The sequence below is a fragment of the Micromys minutus genome, assembly GCF_963924665.1.
Source record: "Micromys minutus genome assembly, chromosome: 4".
NCBI lineage: Eukaryota > Metazoa > Chordata > Mammalia > Rodentia > Muridae > Micromys > Micromys minutus.
Window position 1 is genome coordinate 42,161,850 of NC_137973.1, and position 7,087 is coordinate 42,168,936.

Here is a 7,087-nt window from a genome sequence, read left to right on the forward strand (position 1 = left end):
GTATTTTAATCTGAAAAAGGAAAAACAGTACAACAAAAATAAAAACAAAAAAGACAAAACAAGACCCAGTCCCCGCGTGTGTTGCCAGTGACATAAGCTCTCGCTGGCTCAGCCCAGGAGGCTGTCAGTACCTGACTCCATCCCACAACGGACAGGCTGGGAAAGCAGGGCACTGAAACTGTCCTGCAAAGGTCAGGAGCTTTACCCAGTAAGATGTCAGAAGAATGAAATAAGCAACTGGGGAGATTTCTATAAAGCCGAGGAGTAACTGAGGTGGAGGAGGGAAGGAGAGGAACAGAGAGAGGTTCTTCTGATTCTGAAAACAGCACTATACACCAGTGCAGCACATGGAAGGCAGACAGTGGTTTTCTGAGCTACCTGATTCATGCAGATGTGAGAGGGACTGCACTGGGCTTGAAGAGTTCCTAAATCAAGGTTCCGTGACAATCTAACAACCTGGAATTCTGCTTCTCACTGACTGAGCCTGTCTAACCCAGGAGTGCACAGGCAGCATGAGTCAGCCTTGGCCCTTGAGCCAGGAGCCAGCACAGGAGCCCTTGGCTAAGGCCAAAGCCAGAGGTAAAGGGAGTTCAGGACAGGACTTTACTCTCTGGGAGCTGGAGGTCCACTCTGGAAAGGACAGGCACTGTGTTGAGATAGGGGGGCCTTGATAGCAGCGCTCACCTGATACAGGGGGTTGCAAGGTCAGTAACATCACCATAGGGAGTGACCTGGAGCTCAAACAAGAAACAGGACCTTGGTTCATAGGAACCAAAGAGTCCTGACCCTGATCCAGCCTGGTTCATCTCAGTTCAGGGAACTGGATGATTCAGAAAGGTCTCAAAAAAGATGGACAGGCACTGAGGAGGACTCCAACTTTGGAGTCACTGGCCCTTTATATACATGTGTTCACGTGTGTGTGTGTGTGTGTGTGTGTGTGTGTGTGTGTGTGATAAGATGTGTTGAGTATTCTTAGCTAATATTTTGTCATTTTGACACAAACTAGAGTCATTTGAGAAAGGGACTCTCAATTCAGAAAATGCCCTCATAAGATTTGTCTATAGGTGGGGGCTGGAGAGATGACTCAGCGGTTAAGAGCACTGACTGTTCTTCCAGAGATCCTGAGTTCAATTCCAGCAACCAAATGGTGGCTCACAATCATCTAATGTGATCTGGTGCCTTCCTCTGGTGTGTCTGAAGACAGCTATGGTATACTTGTATATAATAAGTAAATCTTAAAATAAAAAGATTTGCCTGTAGGCAAGTCTGCAGTGCAATTTTTTGTTTTGGGGGTTTTTATTTGTTTTTTGGTTTTTGTTTTGTTTTTTAATTAAAGATTGTCGTGAGTGGGGATGGCACCACCTTCTGGGCAGGTTGTCCTAGATGATACAAAAAAGCAAGGTGATTAGCCAGTGAACAGAACTCCTCCACAGTCCTGTGGCAGTTCCGGTTTCCAGGTTCCTGTCCTGATGCCCTTACCTGATAGGTTGTAAAGTGGAAAGGTACTCCAAGTAAGGCCCATTCCAGCCAAGTTGCTTTGATCTCGGTGGTTTATCATAACTACAGAAGCTAAGTAAGACAGTGAGTGAGCTGAGATATCCTTATAGCTTTGAGTCACAATTCTCTAGCAATTGGTGATGTTGAGCAATTTATATATGCTCGTTGGCTGGGAAAATGTCTACTCAAGTCTATTTCCACATCCCTTGAAACACATTGATTTACCTGTGTTTTATTGTTTCTGTTGTGGGGCTGTTGTTTGGTGGGTTGGTTTTGTTCGAGACAGGACCTGCCAACATGGCAATGATATTCTAGAATTCACTAAGTACACCAGGCTGGTCTCGAACTCACAGAGACCCTCCTAACTCTGCCTCTGGAGTGCCAGGACTAAAGATGTGCACCACCAGCACCTCCATGGCCAGCACTGCTTCTCCATTCTAACTGCAGAGTTAAGGAGCTCCAGTGGAGAGTGTATGGCCCACAAGGCCTAAATACTGTCCTCTCATGGGTAACATTGGCCAACCTCTGTTCCAGGTCCATGTCTACTTCAGTGCCATTGGAAATTTTATTCTCTCTACTCGACATTATCAGAGTGCCACTCCTGACTTCACTGCATCCTTTCCAGCTTATCTTCTTTGTCTTTGAGTTAAAATTTAACAAACGTTGGCTAAAATAATGTGAACTTACCAGTTTCACGAACATTTCACTTCTATGAGTTTATCTTACGACCTTTAGCTTCTAGTTCCCCAATTATCTCAGCAGGCCTGCCCGTTCCTTGACTGCAGTAGACAGCAGCAGGCAGGGGGTATGAAGACAACACCCATCAGGGCTCTCATCCAGATGTGCTACCTGATACAGGTAGGTTGTAGGCACTGCCTGACAAAGGTCAGACACTGTGATGCAGCCTGTGCTATAGGAACATGCTCAGTGGGTACTTCTGCAGTGTGTTCAAGTCCTTCATGGACAACTCAGTGCAAAGTGTCCACAGCATCTCTGCCCGTACACTGTGGCACTGGGACCCCACACATCAGGCCTGCCCATCCCTGATCATGCTCTTCCACAGGCAGCTGCAGCTTCTAAATGAGCCTACTTAGCTGAAAGAGTCTCTGATTCAGACTTCATCACCTCTGCGTGGATACATTGCTGTAATGTCTCTGGATAAGATTTTTCTTTCCAGCGGTCTAAGCCCTAGAGCCAGTTGTATGGTGTCTTAGTTATGGTTTTACTGCTGTAAACAGACACCATGACCAAGGTAACTCTTAGAAAGACAACATTTAATTGAGACTGACTTACAGGTTCAGAGATTTAGTCCAGTATCATCAAGGTGGGAACATGGCAGCGTCCAGGCAGCCATGGTGCAGGCAGAGCTGAGAGTTCTACATCTTCATTTGAAGGCTGCTAGTAGAATACTGACTTCCAGGGAGCTTGGATGAGGATCTTATAGCCCACACCCACAGTGACACAACTACTCCAACAAAACCATGCCTTCTAATAGTGCCACTCCCTGGGCCGAACATATTCAAACCATTACATATGGATAGGCCAAAACTCTGACAATAATTCATTCAGATTCTAAATTTCCTGAACACCAGCCACATGCCAAGCCTTGCCATTCACATCAAAGATGGGACAGTCCAAAGAAGAGACCTCTTCTGTAAGAATCCCAAGTTGAGGACCAAAGGTCCTCAGAGACCTGACTAGGGACACCAAGAATCTTAAATGACTTATAGTCCCTGCATCCCCTCACCCAGGCCCTGCTGTGGAGAACAAGACAGAACCACCTAACCAAGTCAACACAGTCCTGGGAATTACAGACAGTTAGACAAGACACAGAGCAAACATGGTTCAGACTTTACTGGGGAACAGACAGGGCTGCCCACTCTGAGGACTAAGGCAGCACATGTATAAGTCTGGTTCTTCAGTCCATACTGGGGATCCTGGGGTCAGACAATTTCCTTTAAGCAGACAGCTGTCTGATGCAGGACATAGACAAGGAATAGGAGGAGACTGATGAAGAAATAGGGAGCCTGAGTTACCATGGAAATGAGAATCTAGGCTGAGCAAAGGGCTAGAAAGAAGAAATGGGGAAAGGTGAATGGAAAGAAAGGAAACTGGGCTGAGGAAAAGGACCCAGCTGTGGCCAAGGGCCAGAGCCATCAGGGGTGGGTATAAAAATGCTCCCAGGTCTAGGATTTATAGTCTCTTTGGGGTCCAAAGACCATCTTTGCAAAGATTGGTCTGAGAAGAAAGCAGAAGCTCTTTCTGCGAGTGAACAACACACACAGAGGCTAAGTGCTTCCCTGCAGTTCACACAGCTAGAAAGGCCGCAGTAGAATCTGCCCTGTCTACTCAGGGATGGACTCTGCAGCTTCCATTTTGCCCTCTTAGTTCACTCTCAAAGCAGGAATTCCTTGTCACTCTTGTTTTTTCACCAGCAGGCTCCTCCTTGCTGGGGGAGGGACTGGTAACATGCCAGTGTACTTTGGAAGAGAGCAAAGATGTCACCCAGTACCTCAGTGAATCCTGACTGAATGCAGATAGGGATAGGTGAGCCAGCAAAGAGACAATGGAGTGGCCTTGGTCATTCTTCTGAAGCAGAAAATCTAAACTCAGAAATCTAGTAGCTGAATGCATATTCAATGTATCCACCCTATTTTTCCCAGCCCTGCTAATGAAAGACATTATACTGTGTGCCATCTTTCCAGTTGAGTGCCAAGATAAACTATGAATAAGTCAAAGTTCCAAGGCTTCCAGTACCTAGGAGGCTAGGCCTGGCTGGCCATGGGCTGTGGCCTCCCACACTCTCCCAGGGTGTACAGTACAGATTTCTCACACAGTCTTTAGGGTGAGCAGCCTGGATCAGAGGCAGTGTAGTAGGAACTAGCTGGAAAAGTACTTTCTCCAGATGCCTGTCACTTACACTCCTGACCACAGCTTTTCTCTTTGTCTTAAGTCAGGGACAAAGACGGAAAAGACCGTAGTGACTGTCATCTGCCATGGGAGGATGCATGGGTCCATCCTCACTTTCTGCTCAGTAGCTCTCGATAATCCTATTGAGTGGTCGTGCACTCAAATGCACAATGCTGGTCAAAGACATTGCAAGTGAGGAAATCCACATAGCCAGGTACTCTGCAAGAAGCCGAAGGCACTGAAAACTGATAAGCCTGGAAGAACAGCTACTCCTCAGCCTCATCTCCCTCCTCTTTACCTTATCCCCTGCAAACCATGGGTGAACCCAAGAACTCACAGTAGAGATCTATCTTCCCGGAGATACTTGGGGATGCCCTCTAAGTTCTCAGGCTTCCATTTCTCATGAAGCACAATATCCATATCCTCAGACATGGTGCATCTCAGAGTGGTGTCCAGGCATTAAGTTAGAGCACCACCATGATTAGACTGCTCTTAGGAAACAGCTCAACAAGATACAGCTCTGTCCCCTGGACTCTATCACCATTGCCAGAACCATTGCATAAGACAGCTGTGAGCATCTGGCTCTGAACTCTAACTTCACATGAGGCAGAAGAAAAAAACTAAAATCACCCAGGAAATAGTTCAGTGAGGACTTCAGTGCGGGTTCCAAAGAGATGAGATCAATTTGAGAGAACAAAATAAAACAAGAGGAGGATCAAAGGCCTTTGGCTGACTGAGTTGCCTCTTGGAAACATCTGCTTATCTCTGTGGGTGTCAAGGACACAGCTCTGGAAAGCCATTTGAGAGGAGAGTGTCCTCTAGCCACAGTGTCTTCTTCTCACAGTGAGTGTGCATGCTGCAGACACAGCAAAGACTCCAGGGCAGCAGAAAGAGGGCTCAGGACAGAGCCAGCGTTAGAACTGGAGAGTCCGACTCTGTCCTGTAGACTAAGGTGCCATTGTGGAGAGTCCGGACTGGATCTCAGGGCGGTGACTGGAAGTTTTATTTGGCAAATTGAGCTTTGGGGTTACTCTATCACAATTCCAAACACTGTACCATGCATAGCACTGAGAGGCTCTGGTGACAAACTGAACTAGAGCAGATACAAGGGCAACAGTGTAGGGACAGCTCCAACTCAGGGTTGGGAGAACTCACAAAGTCAGGGCTGTAGCAGACCATGGCCATCTGTATGCGGGTGTCCATAGCCTGGTTCTCCAAAATGTCCACACGAATCCTCTCCTCCTCTGTCTCTCCACCTGCAGCACACACAGCACAGACTCACTTTCAGCCTCCTGTTCCAGCCAAGCCAAGAGGGATGGCTTCTGTCCCCCACCCTGCAGCCAGCCCCACTCACACAGGTTGTGCTTGCGGCCAAGGTAGCACAGGATGGCGTTGCTCAAGGTGATCTTCTGTGACCCATCAATTAAGTAGGGCAGCTGGACAGACAAGCAGGGACAGTCAGATGGGATATGAGGTTCCAACATCCCATCCCTGGGTGAGGACAGACATGGGGCCTGGCACTCAGTGTGCCTGCCATGGGAAGCCGTGAGCACAGTGCACACTGGATGGAGAGCTGGGACACAGCCCATCACAGACACACTGTGAAGTCAGCAGGGATGGAGCTGGTGAGCAGAGACATGACCCCAAAACCCTCAGCCAGACAAGATGAGGTGAGATCACCAGACCTTCCCCAAGCCTCCCCTTCCCTGCACCTATGTTGAGAATTCCAGGCCCTGCTTGAATTTTCAACTCAGCCACTGGCTTCGGTCATAGTTAGGAGCTGTGGTGAACAAAATAATATATAGTTCACCCTGTGTTCACTCTCCCTTCTTGAGGACTCTCTAAAGAAATCAAGGACAAGAACCCAGAAGCAATAAACCCACAGCCTCATGCACTGTTTCTCATTCCGAGGCTGCAGGGATGAAACACACAGCATCCCTGTGGTGGGCCCTACCTCACTAAGGCTTATGCAGGCTTACATACTCTCCAATGTGGAATGTGGCCCAATTATAACAGAAGGAAACCAAGCCCTTCGTTTCCATTGTCCTATCCTGAAAGACCAACCTCAAGGAGGTTTCTGGAAAGGCACATTATAGTTCCAGCAGGAGGATGCCTGCACAGTCCAACAGCAGGGGACAGGCATGGTCTCTGAAAAATATGGGGTAATCAGCATTGCACCAGGTGTGTTATCTTTTCTCCCTGCGGCTTGGATCTGTGACGAAGCAGGAGGATGCTGTGTACCAGTCATGATGACCAATGACAAGTCAGAGACATGGAACTCTGGCAGGGACTGCCTCACTGCCGATGAGTGTCCATCTTACTGCTAACAACCAGCCCTCTACACATGCACACATCACACACACACACACACACACACACACACACACACACACACACATCACTCACACACACACACACACACACACACACACACAACACATGCAAGAACACAAACACTCTTGTGTTTGACCTCCTGATAGGCAAAGCTTTCCAGCAACTTCTGAACTAAGCCCGTATTTTAAAATGTTTTCCTATGCATTCCCCACACCTGTGAAGCCCCTCACTTACCCTACATGTGTTCCAGTATCCCAGTGTTCTGGGCTTGATATGAGCCGCCAGCAGGTGGATCAGGGCCTTTGTTCCAGACTTCTTACAGAGCGCTGAGCAGAAGGGAGGCAGG